We start from the raw sequence: 17,646 nt of genomic DNA on the forward strand, positions 1-17,646 counted from the left end.
AGTTTCCATCATCTGAAATCTTTGTGAGGTCTGGCATCTTCTGAAGTCTCCACACGCGAGGCTGGAGAAACAGGAAAACAAAAGGAGAAAGATTGGCATAGCTGTTCATATTTCACACAAAAGATTATTTCATCACATTTAACAGAAGTGAAACATGAGATGTTTTTTTTGTGAATACATGTTAAAATGTAATTTAACGTTCACAGTGAGCTTGATTGACAGGTGATCTGAACTATCATAACGCCAATACTGCCATCTTGCTTGACATACAAATTACTATATTTTCAGCACTATAATGTGCATCTAAGAGCCTTTCATTTTCCCAAAATCGGGCGTGCACCTGATAATCCGGTGCGCCTTATGTGTACACTGAGTTCCAAAATCTGTAAAAATGTTGTTGTGCGACTTTGGTAAGCGCTCCGTTTACCTGACTGTCGGACACAGGGACGTATTACGTACACTACGTACGCTGGCAGCGATCAACCATGATGAGAGGGAACCCGGCATGTTAGATGAAGAAACCGGTTCAAAAGCTGTTGCCCAGCTGTTCAATTCAGACACAGAAGATGAGGACTTTGATGGATCTGTGGGAGAAGATTGATAAAAAAAATAATGTGAGTGTATTGTTAAATAGTAGATTAAAGTTCAACTAAACTCAGTTTTGAGACTGCTTTATAATCCAGTGCACCTTATGGTGCAGAAAATACGGTAGACAGGAGAGTAGATTAACTTCGGTGGACTTAAACTTGAAAAATTTGTATAAAGACGTGTGACATCTTTTATTGTGTGCTTCAGTTAAATATGAATCAATCGGTTCATGTGTGCTGCTTGAACTGAGGCACTACAGTGATCTGTAACACATTAAAACAGCACAAAACAATATTTATTGTTTGAATTTCGGAAAAAAAAAAGGGGCCAAATTTAGAAGCTGAACACTTGTTTCATACCAGAAGTGACCTTCTCTGTCTTCTTCTGTCTGTGTGTTGTCAGTTTCCTCTTTGGTCCACGATGTATTTTTCACTGTGTGAGAACAAGGTGTGTACTGTGAGAGCAGCATGGCTTGTCAGACATAGCTACAGTTTTTAAGGAGGTTGGGTTTTTTGCGAACGGTCAGTTGATTGCTATGATCAAAGCTGATTTTTCAGCATCATTACTTCAGTCTTTAGTGTCATATGAACCTCCAGAAATCATTATAATATGCTACTTTTTGCCAAAGAAACATTTCTGATAAATATGAATGTTAAAAAACAGCTCTAAAACATTTTTAAAAAGAAATTCTTACTTTTATTCAGCAAGGACACATTAAATTAATCAAAAGTTAGTGTCAATAAGATATTTCTATTTATCAAAGAATTCTCTCTCTCTCTCTCTATATATATATATATATATATATATATATATATATATATATATATATATATATATTGTTATCTACCCCAAACTGGAAAGATATGTCAGGAGTGGTTGGTGATTTCTGATGTGAAAGAGATATATTTTTATAAAAAATTTCTGACTTAAATTTTTCCCCTGTCACTGGCAGGTGTGTAGATGATGCTGATGTCACTAACAGGTGAGTAAATGATGCTGATGTCACTAGCAGGTGTGTAGATGATGCTGATGTCACTAACAGGTGAGTAAATGATGCTGATGTCACTGGCAGGTGTGTAGATGATGCTGATGTCACTAGCAGGTGTGTAGATGATGCTGATGTCACTAGCAGGTGTGTAGATGATGCTGATGTCACTAGCAGGTGTGTAGATGATGCTGATGTCACTAGCAGGTGTGTAGATGATGCTGATGTCACTAGCAGGTGAGTAGATGATGCTGATGTCACTAGCAGGTGTGTAGATGATGCTGATGTCACTAGCAGGTGTGTAGATGATGCTGATGTCACTAGCAGGTGTTTTTTCCAGCTCCTTTATTTTTCCCATGCCTCAGCAAGAGCACTTAATTAACAAAGCAAACAACAATACATGTATTATTTTGTGTTAAATATAACACTTTAATAAAAACAACTCATTAATTTGGAAAGTTACTATCACATTTATGCAATAATATACCATTTACTTAGAACATCAATTCAAAGTTAAATAAACTACAAACCATTATAAAATAATTTGAATTCTGCTTGTACAACAGATGTTTGTTCAACTGCTCGTATTTCCTACATTGTTGTAGATTTTATTGATAACTTTAAATGTCTTTGTTAATTTTGTGTGACTTAAGCCAGAAAGAGAGCAGAATAAAAGGATGATGGCAAAAGTATAAAAACACCGCTTCACTAACCTGCTCGACTGTTAGCATAACTGCTACCATGTGCTACATTAAATGTATAACGTTACATCTAACAATACAAATAAAACATACTATATTTGATTAATGTCTATAGTTGCCGATAAGCTTTTAATATAAGTTATTGTTTTAGTTAACACATTACACTCACCTGGGACTGGACGGCTGTTGTAATCGTGCTCCTGTACCATCTCCACATTTACTGCTCTGCACCACAAAGAACAGGAAAGTGTTAATACAAAAATACTTGAACAGAACAGGATGAAATGGTATTATTCCTGGGCCTGTGCAGACTTCTCAGCTTCATACCTAAAAAAAAGAGTAAAGAAAGAAAAACAGAAAAGCCAATTATTTTAAAATACTACTAAAACCTTTACAAAAGCATTAAAAAGCATGCGTGGTTATAATTAAGTTGTGCCAGTACTTCATATTTTTGCCCAAGTTATACTACTAAAGGTAATATGAACAAGTTAAAAGTGACACTATTCAGTTTAGAAATGTAATTTTAAAAGTACTATTATTTTATTATTTTGTTCTATATTCAGTAACAAGTTATTGCTTAACACACACAGCTTTATTCATGATTCATCTTTTATTTTTCAGAGCTGAACTTTAACAACACAGAATTACCAGAATATTAACCATATTTCATCAATGAACATACATATAGCCTACAAGTAAAATCATAGATAACACATTTTGCCAGTGGAAAATAAATAGTGTAAATATAAAAATAAAAGTTTGAAGAGTTCATGTACTTAATTAGTAAGACTATACAAAAATATTGAGAGAACAGATATTATCTCGAAACATATAAAGTGGTCTTCTTTATGGCACGACTCTTCTCGTCTGCTTCTCGATGGTCAGCCGGTCAGTCAGCTCCACTGCGGGAGGGAAATGATAGTTAGCACGGCTTAACTGATAAAACAAATGAGATGACTCCAAGTGTTTTAAAGTTCACCTACCTGTACCTAATGTACTCGTACCACTTTTAGGTCTTCACGAGTCTCCCTAGTGGTCTGCTGGTGCCACTGTGGGAGGAAAATACTAGTTTACTGTGAAAGTGAGCAGTAAAAGGACTATTCGACGAGTCTCTCTCTGGTCTGACAGCCGCGCTGCGGGAGGAAAAGGACAGTTAGCACAGCTTGACAGAGTTCACTCACACTATATTTTTATAAAAATAATGTAGCTTTATATCTAGCAAACATCATCAGAATAAAAGGTATAAAGTTAAAGTTAACTTACCACACTCTTGTGGGTTTTCATCTTCACAATAAATCTGTCATGGTGCCATGCTATCGCACGAGGAGATGTTTGTTAACACCTAAAGTGCAACTCATTACACTCTCTGTGCTGTCTGTTTTGGAGGGATGGACATTAATAAATCAGACATTATTTTAGTTTATCCCAATTTGTTGATACTTTACTACATGTTAGGTGTGGATAAATGTATTATTCATGCAACAATGTTTTTACTGTAATAACGTTCATTAAAAAGCATTGCTATATGGATAAGAATTTGCTCTCAGGTATGTTTTTATCAGGATTTTTGTAAAAGGTTTACTACCAAACTGAATGAAATAGCATAGGATTCTTCGTGACCAGAGTTGGCATATTTCATTCTGTAACCTATACATTTTATGCTCTCCAAAATGATCATAATATCTGGTTCTGGCAACACGACGAGATTAAATCTCTATCAAGGCCCGTTCGGTGACCAAATAAAGTAAGTGTCTTTAAAACACCTGGAGTCGTCTCGTTTGTTTTATCAATTAAGCCATGATGACCAGCATTTCTCTCCCGCAGTCCCGCATGCTGACCAGCTGACCATCGTGAGGCAGGCGGGAAATGTTTTGAGATGACCCCCGGAGTATCGCATCCTTCTAAATGAGACACAGCTGATATGTGTTCCCTAATTAAGCACATTAACTCTTCAAACTTTTATATTTACACCATATATTTTCCACTGGCACATCCGACACGTTTTCCCATAAAGATAGCATTTTAATCTATTCTGAAGCAGACGTGCCTGTGTGCGCTGTATGCTCACATTAAAAGCGTTTTTATGGAAGTGAAAACGCTTAAGGGCGTTTGCATTACACGCAGAAACATTCAAAAGCATTGAAACTTGTTTCAAAAGCCTCTGCCCAATGAATTTACAAATAAAACATCCTACATTTGCTAAGTAAACTGCCAACCTTTTAATTTTTTATACAACGTTAACGTTAACCCTTCAGCTACGACAGTTCAATCCGACTGGCTTCGTTAAGTTTCATTAGTGACTCTGCCATTACTGTATTTTCAAATATAAAAAAAGAGAAAAAAGTACATCCAATTATATAGCAGCAGCAGTAATTCGGCTAATATAAAGTGAAATATAATTATCTTACATTGACAGTTTAGAGAGTTTGTCCATTGACACGCAGACGCTGACCGTGTTGAAGTGGAGAGTAGCAACCGTTTTATTTTATTTATTTATTTATTTTTTTGAATGAGAAGGGGCGGGAAGACAACCACGCCAATCATAGCATAACACAAGTGCTTTTAGATTATAAGAAAACCCCTTTGAGATAGTTATAAATAAAATAAAATAGCATTATTCATAAAATAAATAATCTTATATTGGTTACATTATGATATAACTCTAAATGATATAAAACATGAAATACATACAATTAAATACATTTAATTGTTAGGATTGTGTAGCTACCCATAACTGTATATAAATAAATAAACTGAAAAAAAAACAACAACAACAAAAAAAAAAAAAACATTAAATGTAACTATAAATATATCCTAATATAGCCCAAATGTGGCCCATCTGGGACCCACAAATTAACAATAATGGGCAGCCTAACTGGGGCCCATACCTGTATCCAAGTTGGGGCCCACATTCACCCCATCAAAGTGCCCACTCTGAGCCCATGCCCAGTTGACACCCACATAGCCCAGATAAATCCCATGTGGGGCATGGACATGTTGGCTGGGGTGCTACTTGAGTCGCTGTCCAAGTGCTGAACTAGGCTATACTAACCTTATATGGAATCGTATTCTGTTCCTCTTTTAGATAAAAACCCAAGTCTAAATCGTTCATTGTCATATAGAGCCTTCAGATTTTGGTCTGGATTTCCATGCTACTATACAACCTTTTTTGTTTCAAACAGTTCATTGAACAATAATAAATGAAGTACCTGAAGCTGACAATGAAGTAAATGTATAATAATTAACAAAGATGATTAATTAGCGCTGTAAACGCGCGTGTGAGGGGCGGAGACGCGCCGCCGAGCGTCAGACGCAAGTGAGGACCAAACACAGCAGAACAGTAGGAAACTTCACTCCTCTTATTATTTCTCTTTTACTGTCTATAGCGATTTATTTTTAGATACGTGATCTGAGTCTTTCATAGAGTTGTAGAGTTATTAGAGAAATGGAGTTATTTTTTGCATTCTTTGGTCGAAGTTTTCAGATCGGCACTTCGGAGCCTGTTCGTGACTCGGTTGATTAAGATCGCCACTTCGGAGCATGTTCGCGACTCGGTTGATTCGGCACTTCGGAGCATGTTCGCGACTCGGTTGATTCAGATCGGCTCTTCGGAGCATGTTCGCGCCCTCGGTTGATTCAGACCGGCACTTCGGAACATGTTCGCGACTCGGTTGATTTCAGATGGGCACTTCGGAGCATGTTCGCGACTCGGTTGATTCGGCACTTCGGAGCATGTTCGCGACTCGGTTGATTCAGATCGGCACTTCGGAGCATGTTCACGACTCGGTTGATTCAGATCGGCACTTCGGAGCATGTTCGCGCCCTCGGTTGATTCAGATCGGCACTTCGGAGCATGTTCACGACTCGGTTGATTCAGATCGGCATTTCGGAGCATGTTCGCGCCCTCGTTTGATTCAGATGTGCACTGCACAGAGGAGCGTTCAAAGTTACGAGACATAGACTGAAGACAGATTCCCAGTGAAATGCTTTCCGACAGCAAATGTAATGAGTTTGCATCCTTCTTTTCTGAGAACATCATCAATATCAGGAAGGCGATTAGCACATCCTCAAGTAATGCAGTTAGAAATACCAAGGGTTCACACAAAACAAGGGGAATCTGCTTTTAGTTTCTATGCCGCTCGCAGTTGGAATCAGCTTCCAGAAGAGATCAGATGTAAAACACTAGTCACATTTACATCTAGACTTAAAACTCATCTGTTTGGCTGTGCATTTATTGAATGAGCACTGCGCAATGTCCGAACTGATTGCACTATATTTTCACTGTTTTTTTTAATGCAAAATAATTTTGTAACTGTTTTTAAATTAATTTTAATTATGTAAATGTTTTAATCATTATAAAAGTTTTAAAATTGCTTGTTTTACTTTTGTTATAATTTTTCTTTATGATTGTTTTACTTTCTTTTATGTAAAGCACTTTGAATTACCATTGTGTATGAAATATAAATAAACTTTCCTTGCCTAGTGTGTTAGTGGGCTTATATATATATATAAAAAAACACACACACATACACACACTACCGGTCAGAGTTTGGGATCAGAATGATTTTTAATGTTTTTTTACAGGAATTTATTTTACTCATCAAGACATTTATTTGATCAAAAATACTGGAAAACATGTCATATTGTGAAATATTATTAACATTTTTCTATTTTAATATACATGAAAGTGTCATTTATTCATGTGATGTGCAGCTGTATTTTCAGCATCTTTCCTCCAGTCTTCAGTGTCACATGATCTTCAGAAATCAGAATAATATGATGATTTATTATTAGAATTATCAACAGTTTTGCTGATAAATATTATTTTGGAACCTGTGATACTTTTTTCAGGATTCTTTGATGAATAAAAAGTTAAAAAGAAGAACATTTATTTAAAATATAAATATTTTCTAACAATATTCACTACAGTTCAATAGTTTGGGGTCAGTAAATTTGTATCCTTTCTTTTTCCATAAGAAATTGTATTCTTTATTAGATTTTAGAATCTTTTCAGGATGTGTTTAATTGATAAGAAGTGATATCAAAGATTAATATTGTTAGAAGAGATTTATATTTTGAATGAATGCGGTTCTTTAAAAAAAAAATGATACATCGAAGAATCCTTAAAAAAGTATTGCAGATTCCAAAATAATATTTGGTAGCACAACTATTAATCGTTCTAATAATAAATCATCATATTTTCATGATTTCTAAAGATCATGTGACACTGAAGACTGGAGGAATGATGCTGAAAATACAGCTGCACATCACAGAAATAAATTATATTGTAAAGGATATTAAAATATAAACCATTTTTTTATGAATTTTATTTTGATAATTTTGAATTATTACTGAAATACAACCTTTTTTGTTTCAAACAGTTCATTGAACAATAATAAATGAAGTACCTGAAGCTGACAATGAAGTAAATGTATAATAATTAATAAAGATGATTAATTAGCCTTGTAAACGCGCGTGTGAGGGGCGGAGACGCGCCGCCGAGCGTCAGACGCGAGTGAGGACCAAACACAGCAGAACAGTAGGAAACTTCACTCCTCTTATTATTTCTCTTTTACTGTCTATAGCGATTTATTTTTAGATACGTGATCTGAGTCTTTCATAGAGTTGTATAGTTATTAGAGAAATAGAGTTATTTTTTACATTCTTTGGTCGAAGTTTTCAGCTCGGGACTTCGGAGCCTGTTCGCGACTCGGTTGATTCAGATCGGCACTTCGGAGCCTGTTCGCGACTCGGTTGATTCAGATCGGCACTTCGGAGCATGTTCGCGACTCGGTTGATTCGGCACTTCGGAGCATGTTAGTGACTCGGTTGATTCAGATCGGCACTTCGGAGCCTGTTCGCGACTTGGTTGATTCAGATCGGCACTTCGGAGCATGTTCGCGACTCGGTTGATTCGGCACTTCGGAGCATGTTCGCGACTCGGTTGATTCGGCACTTCGGAGCCTGTTCGCGACTCGATGGATTCAGATCGGCACTTCGGAGCCTGTTTGCGACTCGGTTGATTCAGATCGGCACTTCGGAGCATTTTCGCGACTCGGTTGATTTCAGATCGGCACTTCGGAGCATGTTCGCGCCCTCGGTTGATTCAGATCGGCACTTCGGAGCATGTTCACGACTCGGTTGATTCAGATCGGCACTTCGGAGCATGTTCGCGCCCTCGGTTGATTCAGATCGGCACTTCGGAGCATGTTCACGACTCGGTTGATTCAGATCGGCATTTCGGAGCATGTTCGCGCCCTCGTTTGATTCAGATGTGCACTGCACAGAGGAGCGTTCAAAGTTACGAGACATAGACTGAAGACAGATTCCCAGTGAAATGCTTTCCGACAGCAAATGCAATGAGTTTGCATCCTTCTTTTCTGAGAAGATCATCAATATCAGGAAGGCGATTAGCACATCCTCAAGTAATGCAGTTAGAAATACCAAGGGTTCACACAAAACAAGGGGAATCTGCTTTTAGTTTCTATGCCGCTCGCAGTTGGAATCAGCTTCCAGAAGAGATCAGATGTAAAACACTAGTCACATTTACATCTAGACTTAAAACTCATCTGTTTGGCTGTGCATTTATTGAATAAGCACTGCGCAATGTCCGAACTGATTGCACTATATTTTCACTGTTTTTTTTAATGCAAAATAATTTTGTAACTGTTTTTAAATTAATTTAAATTAAGTAAATGTTGTAATCATTATAAAAGTTTTAAAATTGCTTGTTTTACTTTTGTTATAATTTTTCTTTATGATTGTTTTACTTTCTTTTATGTAAAGCACTTTGAATTACCATTGTGTATGAAATATAAATAAACTTTCCTTGCCTAGTGTGTTAGTGGGCTTATATATATATATATATATATATATATATAAAAACACACACACATACACACACTACCGGTCAGAGTTTGGGATCAGAATGATTTTTAATGTTTTTTTACAGGAATTTATTTTACTCATCAAGACATTTATTTGATCAAAAATACTGGAAAACATGTCATATTGTGAAATATTATTAACATTTTTCTATTTTAATATACATGAAAGTGTCATTTATTCATGTGATGTGCAGCTGTATTTTCAGCATCTTTCCTCCAGTCTTCAGTGTCACATGATCTTCAGAAATCAGAATAATATGATGATTTATTATTAGAATTATCAACAGTTTTGCTGATAAATATTATTTTGGAACCTGTGATACTTTTTTCAGGATTCTTTGATGAATAAAAAGTTAAAAAGAAGAACATTTATTTAAAATATAAATATTTTCTAACAATATTCACTACAGTTCAATAGTTTGGGGTCAGTAAATTTGTATCCTTTCTTTTTCCATAAGAAATTGTATTCTTTATTAGATTTTAGAATCTTTTCAGGATGTGTTTAATTGATAAGAAGTGATATCAAAGATTAATATTGTTAGAAGAGATTTATATTTTGAATGAATGCTGTTCTTTTTAAAAAAAAATGATACATCGAAGAATCCTTAAAAAAGTATTGCAGATTCCAAAATAATATTTGGTAGCACAACTATTAATCGTTCTAATAATAAATCATCATATTTTCATGATTTCTAAAGATCATGTGACACTGAAGACTGGAGGAATGATGCTGAAAATACAGCTGCACATCACAGAAATAAATTATATTGTAAAGGATATTAAAATATAAACCATTTTTTTATGAATTTTATTTTGATAATTTTGAATTATTACTGAAATACAACCATTTTTGTTTCAAACAGTTCATTGAACAATAATAAATGAAGTACCTGAAGCTGACAATGAAGTAAATGTATAATAATTAATAAAGATGATTAATTAGCCTTGTAAACGCGCGTGTGAGGGGCGGAGACGCGACCAAACAAAGCAGAACAGTAGGAAACTTCACTCCTCTTATTATTTCTCTTTTACTGTCTATAGCGATTTATTTTTAGATACGTGATCTGAGTCTTTCATAGAGTTGTAGAGTTATTAGAGAAATAGAGTTATTTTTTACATTCTTTGGTCGAAGTTTTCAGCTCGGGACTTCGGAGCCTGTTCGCGACTCGGTTGATTCAGATCGGCACTTCGGAGCCTGTTCGCGACTCGGTTGATTCAGATCGGCACTTCGGAGCATGTTCGCGACTCGGTTGATTCAGATCGGCACTTCGGAGCATGTTCGCGCCCTCGGTTGATTCAGATCGGCACTTCGGAGCATGTTCACGACTCGGTTGATTCAGATGTGCACTGCACAGAGGAGCGTTCAAAGTTACGAGACATAGACTGAAGACAGATTCCCAGTGAAATGCTTTCCGACAGCAAATGCAATGAGTTTGCATCCTTCTTTTCTGAAAAGATCATCAATATCAGGAAGGCGATTAGCACATCCTCAAGTAATGCAGTTAGAAATACCAAGGGTTCACACAAAACAAGGGGAATCTGCTTTTAGTTTCTATGCCGCTCGCAGTTGGAATCAGCTTCCAGAAGAGATCAGATGTAAAACACTAGTCACATTTACATCTAGACTTAAAACTCATCTGTTTGGCTGTGCATTTATTGAATGAGCACTGCGCAATGTCCGAACTGATTGCACTATATTTTCACTGTTTTTTTTTAATGCAAAATAATTTTGTAACTGTTTTTAAATTAATTTTAATTAAGTAAATGTTTTAATCATTATAAAAGTTTTAAAATTGCTTGTTTTACTTTTGTTATAATTTTTCTTTATGATTATTTTACTTTCTTTTATGTAAAGCACTTTGAATTACCATTGTGTATGAAATATAAATAAACTTTCCTTGCCTAGTGTGTTAGTGGGCTTATATATATATATATATATATATATATATAAACACACACACATACACACACTACCGGTCAGAGTTTGGGATCAGAATGATTTTGAATGTTTTTTTACAGGAATTTATTTTACTCATCAAGACATTTATTTGATCAAAAATACTGGAAAACATGTCATATTGTGAAATATTATTAACATTTTTCTATTTTAATATACATGAAAGTGTCATTTATTCATGTGATGTGCAGCTGTATTTTCAGCATCTTTCCTCCAGTCTTCAGTGTCACATGATCTTCAGAAATCAGAATAATATGATGATTTATTATTAGAATTATCAACAGTTTTGCTGATAAATATTATTTTGGAACCTGTGATACTTTTTTCAGGATTCTTTGATGAATAAAAAGTTAAAAAGAAGAACATTTATTTAAAATATAAATATTTTCTAACAATATTCACTACAGTTCAATAGTTTGGGGTCAGTAAATTTGTATCCTTTCTTTTTCCATAAGAAATTGTATTCTTTATTAGATTTTAGAATCTTTTCAGGATGTGTTTAATTGATAAGAAGTGATATCAAAGATTAATATTGTTAGAAGAGATTTATATTTTGAATGAATGCTGTTCTTTTAAAAAAAAATGATACATCGAAGAATCCTTAAAAAAAGTATTGCAGATTCCAAAATAATATTTGGTAGCACAACTATTAATCGTTCTAATAATAAATCATCATATTTTCATGATTTCTAAAGATCATGTGACACTGAAGACTGGAGGAATGATGCTGAAAATACAGCTGCACATCACAGAAATAAATTATATTGTAAAGGATATTAAAATATAAACCATTTTTTTATGAATTTTATTTTGATAATTTTGAATTATTACTGAAATACAACCTTTTTTGTTTCAAACAGTTCATTGAACAATAATAAATGAAGTACCTGAAGCTGACAATGAAGTAAATGTATAATAATTAATAAAGATGATTAATTAGCCTTGTAAACGCGCGTGTGAGGGGCGGAGACGCGCCGCCGAGCGTCAGACGCGAGTGAGGACCAAACACAGCAGAACAGTAGGAAACTTCACTCCTCTTATTATTTCTCTTTTACTGTCTATAGCGATTTATTTTTAGATACGTGATCTGAGTCTTTCATAGAGTTGTAGAGTTATTAGAGAAATAGAGTTATTTTTTACATTCTTTGGTCGAAGTTTTCAGCTCGGGACTTCGGAGCCTGTTCGCGACTCGGTTGATTCAGATCGGCACTTCGGAGCCTGTTCGCGACTCGGTTGATTCAGATCGGCACTTCGGAGCATGTTCGCGACTCGGTTGATTCGGCACTTCGGAGCATGTTAGTGACTCGGTTGATTCAGATCGGCACTTCGGAGCCTGTTCGCGACTTGGTTGATTCAGATCGGCACTTCGGAGCATGTTCGCGACTCGGTTGATTCGGCACTTCGGAGCATGTTCGCGACTCGGTTGATTCGGCACTTCGGAGCCTGTTTGCGACTCGGTTGATTCAGATCGGCACTTCGGAGCATTTTCGCGACTCGGTTGATTTCAGATCGGCACTTCGGAGCATGTTCGCGCCCTCGGTTGATTCAGATCGGCACTTCGGAGCATGTTCACGACTCGGTTGATTCAGATCGGCACTTCGGAGCATGTTCGCGCCCTCGGTTGATTCAGATCGGCACTTCGGAGCATGTTCACGACTCGGTTGATTCAGATCGGCATTTCGGAGCATGTTCGCGCCCTCGGTTGATTCAGATCTGCACTGCACAGAGGAGCGTGCAAAGTTACGAGACATAGACTGAAGACAGATTCCCAGTGAAATGCTTTCCGACAGCAAATGCAATGAGTTTGCATCCTTCTTTTCTGAGAAGATCATCAATATCAGGAAGGCGATTAGCACATCCTCAAGTAATGCAGTTAGAAATACCAAGGGTTCACACAAAACAAGGGGAATCTGCTTTTAGTTTCTATGCCGCTCGCAGTTGGAATCAGCTTCCAGAAGAGATCAGATGTAAAACACTAGTCACATCTAGACTTAAAACTCATCTGTTTGGCTGTGCATTTATTGAATGAGCACTGCGCAATGTCCGAACTGATTGCACTATATTTTCACTGTTTTTTTTAATGCAAAATAATTTTGTAACTGTTTTTAAATTAATTTTAATTAAGTAAATGTTGTAATCATTATAATAGTTTTAAAATTGCTTGTTTTACTTTTGTTATAATTTTTCTTTATGATTGTTTTACTTTCTTTTATGTAAAGCACTTTGAATTACCATTGTGTATGAAATATAAATAAACTTTCCTTGCCTAGTGTGTTAGTGGGCTTATATATATATATGTATATATATGTATATATATATATGTATATGTATATATATATATATATATATATATATATATATATATATATATATATATATATATATATAAACACACACACATACACACACTACCGGTCAGAGTTTGGGATCAGAATGATTTTGAATGTTTTTTTACAGGAATTTATTTTACTCATCAAGACATTTATTTGATCAAAAATACTGGAAAACATGTCATATTGTGAAATATTATTAACATTTTTCTATTTTAATATACATGAAAGTGTCATTTATTCATGTGATGTGCAGCTGTATTTTCAGCATCTTTCCTCCAGTCTTCAGTGTCACATGATCTTCAGAAATCAGAATAATATGATGATTTATTATTAGAATTATCAACAGTTTTGCTGATAAATATTATTTTGGAACCTGTGATACTTTTTTCAGGATTCTTTGATGAATAAAAAGTTAAAAAGAAGAACATTTATTTAAAATATAAATATTTTCTAACAATATTCACTACAGTTCAATAGTTTGGGGTCAGTAAATTTGCATCCTTTCTTTTTCCATAAGAAATTGTATTCTTTATTAGATTTTAGAATCTTTTCAGGATGTGTTTAATTGATAAGAAGTGATATCAAAGATTAATATTGTTAGAAGAGATTTATATTTTGAATGAATGCTGTTCTTTTAAAAAAAAATGATACATCGAAGAATCCTTAAAAAAAGTATTGCAGATTCCAAAATAATATTTGGTAGCACAACTATTAATCGTTCTAATAATAAATCATCATATTTTCATGATTTATAAAGATCATGTGACACTGAAGACTGGAGGAATGATGCTGAAAATACAGCTGCACATCACAGAAATAAATTATATTGTAAAGGATATTAAAATATAAACCATTTTTTTATGAATTTTATTTTGATAATTTTGAATTATTACTGAAATACAACCTTTTTTGTTTCAAACAGTTCATTGAACAATAATAAATGAAGTACCTGAAGCTGACAATGAAGTAAATGTATAATAATTAATAAAGATGATTAATTAGCCTTGTAAACGCGCGTGTGAGGGGCGGAGACGCGCCGCCGAGCGTCAGACGCGAGTGAGGACCAAACACAGCAGAACAGTAGGAAACTTCACTCCTCTTATTATTTCTCTTTTACTGTCTATAGCGATTTATTTTTAGATACGTGATCTGAGTCTTTCATAGAGTTGTAGAGTTATTAGAGAAATAGAGTTATTTTTTACATTCTTTGGTCGAAGTTTTCAGCTCGGGACTTCGGAGCCTGTTCGCGACTCGGTTGATTCAGATCGGCACTTCGGAGCCTGTTCGCGACTCGGTTGATTCAGATCGGCACTTCGGAGCATGTTCGCGACTCGGTTGATTCGGCACTTCGGAGCATGTTAGTGACTCGGTTGATTCAGATCGGCCCTTCGGAGCCTGTTCGCGACTTGGTTGATTCAGATCGGCACTTCGGAGCATGTTCGCGACTCGGTTGATTCGGCACTTCGGAGCATGTTCGCGACTCGGTTGATTCGGCACTTCGGAGCCTGTTCGCGACTCGATGGATTCAGATCGGCACTTCGGAGCCTGTTTGCGACTCGGTTGATTCAGATCGGCACTTCGGAGCATTTTCGCGACTCGGTTGATTTCAGATCGGCACTTCGGAGCATGTTCGCGCCCTCGGTTGATTCAGATCGGCACTTCGGAGCATGTTCACGACTCGGTTGATTCAGATCGGCACTTCGGAGCATGTTCGCGCCCTCGGTTGATTCAGATCGGCACTTCGGAGCATGTTCACGACTCGGTTGATTCAGATGTGCACTGCACAGAGGAGCGTTCAAAGTTACGAGACATAGACTGAAGACAGATTCCCAGTGAAATGCTTTCCGACAGCAAATGCAATGAGTTTGCATCCTTCTTTTCTGAGAAGATCATCAATATCAGGAAGGCGATTAGCACATCCTCAAGTAATGCAGTTAGAAATACCAAGGGTTCACACAAAACAAGGGGAATCTGCTTTTAGTTTCTATGCCGCTCGCAGTTGGAATCAGCTTCCAGAAGAGATCAGATGTAAAACACTAGTCACATTTACATCTAGACTTAAAACTCATCTGTTTAGCTGTGCATTTATTGAATGAGCACTGCGCAATGTCCGAACTGATTGCACTATATTTTCACTGTTTTTTTTAATGCAAAATAATTTTGTAACTGTTTTTAAATTAATTTTAATTAAGTAAATGTTTTAATCATTATAAAAGTTTTAAAATTGCTTGTTTTACTTTTGTTATAATTTTTCTTTATGATTATTTTACTTTCTTTTATGTAAAGCACTTTGAATTACCATTGTGTATGAAATATAAATAAACTTTCCTTGCCTAGTGTGTTAGTGGGCTTATATACAGTATTGTTCAAAATAATAGCAGTACAATGTGACTAACCAGAATAATCAAGGTTTTTCATATATTTTTTTATTGCTACGTGGCAAACAAGTTACCAGTAGGTTCAGTAGATTCTCAGAAAACAAATGAGACCCAGCATTCATGATATGCACGCTCTTAAGGCTGTGCAATTGGGCAATTAGTTGAAAGGGGTGTGTTCAAAAAAATAGCAGTGTCTACCTTTGACTGTACAAACTCAAAACTATTTTGTACAAACATTTTTTTTTTCTGGGATTTAGCAATCCTGTGAATCACTTAACTAATATTTAGTTGTATGACCACAGTTTTTTAAAACTGCTTGACATCTGTGTGGCATGGAGTCAACCAACTTGTGGCACCTCTCAGCTGTTATTCCACTCCATGATTCTTTAACAACATTCCACAATTCATTCACATTTCTTGGTTTTGCTTCAGAAACAGCATTTTTGACATCACCCCACAAGTTCTCAATTGGATTAAGGTCTGGAGATTGGGCTGGCCACTCCATAACATTAATTTTGTTGGTTTGGAACCAAGACTTTGCCCGTTTACTAGTGTGTTTTGGGTCATTGTCTTGTTGAAACAACCATTTCAAGGGCATGTCCTCTTCAGCATAGGGCAACATGACCTCTTCAAGTATTTTAACATATGCAAACTGATCCATGATCCCTGGTATGCGATAAATAGGCCCAACACCATAGTAGGAGAAACATGCCCATATCATGATGCTTGCACCTCCATGCTTCACTGTCTTCACTGTGTACTGTGGCTTGAATTCAGAGTTTGGGGGTCGTCTCACAAACTGCCTGTGGCCCTTGGACCCAAAAAGAACAATTTTACTCTCATCAGTCCACAAAATGTTCCTCCATTTCTCTTTAGGCCAGTTGATGTGTTCTTTGGCAAATTGTAACCTCTTCTGCACATGCCTTTTTTTTAACAGAGGGACTTTGCGGGGGATTCTTGAAAATAGATTAGCTTCACACAGACGTCTTCTAACTGTCACAGTACTTACAGGTAACTCCAGACTGTCTTTGATCATCCTGGAGGTGATCATTGGCTGAGCCTTTGCCATTCTGGTTATTCTTCTATCCATTTTGATGGTTGTCTTCCGTTTTCTTCCACGTCTCTCTGGTTTTGCTCTCCATTTTAAGGCATTGGAGATCATTTTAGCTGAACAGCCTATCATTTTTTGCACCTCTTTATAGGTTTTCCCCTCTCTAATCAACTTTTTAATCAAAGTACGCTGTTCTTCTGAACAATGTCTTGAACGACCCATTTTCCTCAGCTTTCAAATGCATGTTCAACAAGTGTTGGCTTCATCCTTAAATAGGGGCCACTTGATTCACACCTGTTTCTTCACAAAATTTATGACCTCAGTGATTGAATGCCACACTGCTATTTTTTTGAACACACCCCTTTCAACTAATTCAACTAATTGCCCAATTGCACAGCCTTAAGAGCGTGCATATCATGAATGCTGGGTCTCATTTGTTTTCTGAGAATCTACTGAACCTACTGGTAACTTGTTTGCCACGTAGCAATAAAAAAATATACGAAAAACCTTGATTATTCTGGTTAGTCACATTGTACTGCTATTATTTTGAACAATACTGTATATATATATATAAACACACACACATACACACACTACCGGTCAGAGTTTGGGATCAGAATGATTTTTAATGTTTTTTTTTAAAGGAATTTATTTTACTCCTCAAGACAGCATTTATTTGATCAAAAATACTGGAAAACATGTAATATTGTGAAATATTATTAACATTTTTCTATTTTAATATACATGAAGGTGTAATTTATTCATG

Source organism: Carassius gibelio, chromosome B10 (assembly GCF_023724105.1).
Source record: "Carassius gibelio isolate Cgi1373 ecotype wild population from Czech Republic chromosome B10, carGib1.2-hapl.c, whole genome shotgun sequence".
In the NCBI taxonomy this organism is placed as follows: domain Eukaryota; kingdom Metazoa; phylum Chordata; class Actinopteri; order Cypriniformes; family Cyprinidae; genus Carassius; species Carassius gibelio.